The 4,298-nt window shown below is 42.2% G+C and overlaps 1 pseudogene; it reads left to right on the top strand.

Annotated features, from left to right (window-relative positions):
- LOC103732941 overlaps positions 1 to 3,139 on the top strand; it is a 7,196-nt pseudogene extending 4,057 nt beyond the window's left edge.
- The last annotated feature ends 1,159 nt before the right edge of the window (positions 3,140 to 4,298 follow it).

Raw genomic sequence — 4,298 nt, forward strand, 5'->3', positions numbered from 1 at the left:
TGTTCAACCTCCTTGGGGAAAGGGTGTCTTATGGGTCTGTATTTCACCAGTTAAGATAAACTGGCTGGCCAGGGATCCCCAAGGATCTTCCTGTCTTTGTGTCTTAGTTTGTTCTTCATTGCTGTGACAAAATACTCTGACCACTACAAACTTGGGGAGGAAAGGGTTTATTTGTCTTACATCTCCCAGGTCACAGTTCATCAGGGAGCCCAAGGTAGAAACTCAGGGCAGGAACCTAGAGGCAGGAGCTGGAGTACAAGCCATGGAAGAACACTGCTCACTGGCTTGCTCCCCTGGCCCCTGCTCAGCCCGCTTTCTTATGCAACACAGGCCCACCTGCCCAGGGGTGGCACCACCCACAGTAGGCTGGGCCCTCCCACATCACTCATCAAGAAGATGCCCTTCAGACATGGCCACAGGCCAGTCCAATGGAGGCAATTCCCCAACTGAGGCTCCCTCAACCCAGGTGTGTCAAGTTGACACTAAAGCTATCCAGCACATTTTGTCTCCCCAAGGCTAAGATTCCAAGTACAAGCCACTACGCCTACCATCTTTACCTAACTCCTGGAGATTGAACTTAGGTCTTTAATGTTATAAAGAGAAGCACTGGCCCATTGAGCCATCCCCTCACCCTGATGGTCTTATTTATATAGAGTACTGTGATTCTTCAATTTCATGATGTCAGTGTTTTAGGGAAACTCTCCAGGTCTTGACTTTGGTTTGTTTTGGGCTTTTTGTGCCAATTTGCAAAGAAGTTACATCTTAAAGATGAGCTTGAGTCATATGCCAAATGGGTTTGTTTATGTGAAAGGAAAAGTTCAGAAATTTGTTTGGCAGAGGACAAATGTGTTTGCTGTTTTTTGTACCCTCTTATGGCATTCCTATATTTAAATTTTGGTTTAATCTTTGTCTCCATATTTTTGCTGTCAAAGCCATGTGGTACCTGGGTGAGTCTAATGTACTAGGTGTCATAAGGTGAAACACCTTCACTGTGTGAGACTTGGGTAGTGGTTTTAGTACTGGCTTTGTTTCATTGTGAAATAAAGCTTCAGAAGACTAGGATTCGTGTGTGTGTGTGTGTGTGTGTGTGTGTGTGTGTTATGCATGTGTGCGCATGTGTGGTGTACATATATATCCATGTGTGCGGTGGCCAGAGGTGAACTTCTTGTGTCTTCCTCTGTCACTCTCCACTTTATTTTTGAGGTAGGGTCTCTCACTGAACTTGGAGTTTGCTGTTTCCAGAAGACTGACTAGTGCCATATACTTGAGACACAGAATATCCAGATGTTGGGCTGATACCAACCTGGAAGCTTCATCCCTACCAGTTAGCTTTCAAAATGTGGGGTAATTTGATGCACAGTACTTGGGGGGGGGTCACAACATCCTCTGAGAGCTACAATACACACTAACCTGGCAAGAATTGTCCACTGGTACAATAGTGGCGTAAATCTTATGGGAGTAACATTACTTTCTAATTGGATTTAAGACCCATTCCCCAATGGATCATGCCTGGATCCATTATCTGGGCCTGAAACCCATGGTTGGTTAGCTTATCAGCCCAAGGGGAGACTCTAATAATATTAGTCTGTCTAACAGATAGTTCTAATGAACATTCCTCTGCATTCTTATCTTTACACACATAGATTGATGCATCTCCCAATCCTCATCAGAAAAGCTTCTTTTTTCAGTATATGGAAATTAACATACAACTGTCCACAGCTGGTCAATGTCCAGAAAATAAGACAGCATGCATTACTGAGCCCTAAATGGGACCTCTATACTATGCCTCCTCCCCACAAGGCTCAAGGATCATCACAGAAGAGGAGCAAAGAGATTGTAAGACCCAGAGGTAGTGATCACACTGCAGAAACAGTATTTTCTGGACAAGACAGGACCATTGAATGATGAATACACAGCAGCTGGACTTTATGCTCATGACCTGCCCAAGATCAAACCAGCCCAATCCCCAACATGGATGGGAGAAGGTCTGATGTTGCCCACCCTTAGCTGATAACTACTGGCAAGTGATGGCTGTTGGAGGAGGGCAAGTCAATATTCTACAATGGTATGGCCCCTGAGAGGCTACCCAGGGTCCATGAGATGATCCTACCCCCATAGCTCAAAGAAGAAGCACTAAGTGCACTCAGTGAACTTAGAAACAGAGTACATGAAGTTGGGAGTGCAATGTAGATGGGGAAATAGGGAGGAGTTGGAGAGGAAGGAAAGGGTAATCAAAATACATTAAACTCATATAAAAATTTCTCAAACAATTGAAATTATGCAAATTTCCTGGTTATTGTTTTCTGCGAAATTGCAGCACTACCACAGCAAAGACAGAGACTAGGATTCTCTTTGCACCAGGGTTTGGACAAACTGCAGATATTTTACCAAATAAAAGGTTAGGAAAAGACATGCACTACATTTGGATATGAAATTTTACAACCAATGTGTTAGCTACAATGAAACTTTTCAAAAAAGAACCAATCCTAATCTAAAATTTACTGCTCTTTTTTGCTTAGTGCAATTAAGTGAGATGAGTGAGTTTGAGTCTTAGATTCAAAAAAATCGAAAGACCATTCTGACTACTCCTGCTTTTCCTTATATTAAAACAAGGGTTAACATCACTCACAAAGAAGAGATAATCTTAACACCAATTGAGGTTGCTATCAAAGACATGCAAAAAAAGACACAAGAACTGGCATTCGCAGCACATCAGGATCCAGCAGACCCCAAAATGCTTCAGATGGTTCTCCAAGGATCTGTATGTATAACCATGAACCAGGGGTCTCTGGAAGTTGCCCAGGTTTTCCTGTCTGAAATACCCAGTGATCCCAAGCTCTTCAGACATCATAACAAGCTGCGACTTTGCTTTAAGGATTTTACTAAAAGCTGTGAAGATGCCTTAAGAAAAAAATAAGAGTTTAACTGGACCAAATCAAAAGGAGTATCAAAGAGAACTGCAGAGAAACTAGCATCGCCTTAAAGAAGCTCTACAGCCACTGATAAACAGAAAGATCCCTCAGTTATACAGGCAGTACTACCTGTCACATGCCACAGAGATTCCTTCAATCGAATGAGCCTTCGCAAAATGGATCTCTAAAATAAATGCACTTGTTTTATTCATTAGAAAAGAGCCACACATTCAACACTAGTGTGAAAACAAGATCTACTGAAAAATGGAACTTGGATATAATTCTGGAAATGATAACATTAATTATTCAAGAATGCCAAAATGATATCAGATATAGGCCTGTTAAATGTTTGAGGAGCATGGCTATGGTTTCTAACAGTCTGGCAACGTGCTGTCATTTTTTTAAAAAAATATTTGAATGATTCAAAGGTACAGTACACATTTGCCATTATTTATACCATAGTTAATGTTAAATTTAAGTTCATATTTTTTAATTTATATTACCATTCACTTTTGGAACCATTTTAAATGTAGTAATGCTTATTTTAAAGGTACTATTAAATATGTGAATGTTTACACTTAAAATCATTTCTAAAAAAATTTATTGCTTTTATTTGTGTGTGCTTCTATGTGTATGTACGTGTGTATTTGTGTGTGAGTGCACCAAGTGTATGTGGATGCAAACATACAGCCTGCCAATAGGGGTCAGCATACAACTTGCTGGAATGCATTCTTTCCTTCCAACATGTGGGATCAGGAGATGACTCAGGGTCTTCAGGCTTGGTGGGAAATACCTTTACCTGCTGTGCTGGATAGCTTTACTTGTCAACTTGACACACCTGGATAGAGGGAATCAGTTGAGGAATCTCCTCCATTGGATTGGCCTATGGGTATGTCTGTGGGACATTTTCTTGGTTGTTGAGTGATGTGGGAGGGCCTAGTCTCTTTTGGGCAGTGCCACCCCTAAGCAGGTGGTCCTGCATTGTATAGGAAAGCAGGCTGGGCATGGGCCAGAGGAACAAGCCAGTAAACAGTGCTCCTCCATGGTCTGTGCTCCAGTTCCTGCCCTGAGTTCCTGCATTGGCTTCCCTCAGAGATGAACTGTGAGACCTGGGAGATGTAAGACAAATAAACCCTTTCCTCCCCAAGCTGGTTTTAGTCAGAATTTTTTTTATCATAGTAATTGAAGGCAAACTAAGACACCTACTGGGCCATTTTTCCAGCCCTGACAAAATTATTTTTAAACAGTTGAATTGACTGAGCTTCTCGATGTAATTCCCACACCATTTTTGTGGGGTCTCTCCCTCCCCTCGTGGGTTGTTGGCCACCCATCCACGAGAGCAAAGGGAGCAGAAGCGACAAACAAACGGGGTTGGGACGGCCAGTG

This window comes from Nannospalax galili, unplaced genomic scaffold (assembly GCF_000622305.1).
Source record: "Nannospalax galili isolate Female #2095 unplaced genomic scaffold, S.galili_v1.0 scaffold72, whole genome shotgun sequence".
In the NCBI taxonomy this organism is placed as follows: Eukaryota; Metazoa; Chordata; class Mammalia; order Rodentia; family Spalacidae; genus Nannospalax; species Nannospalax galili.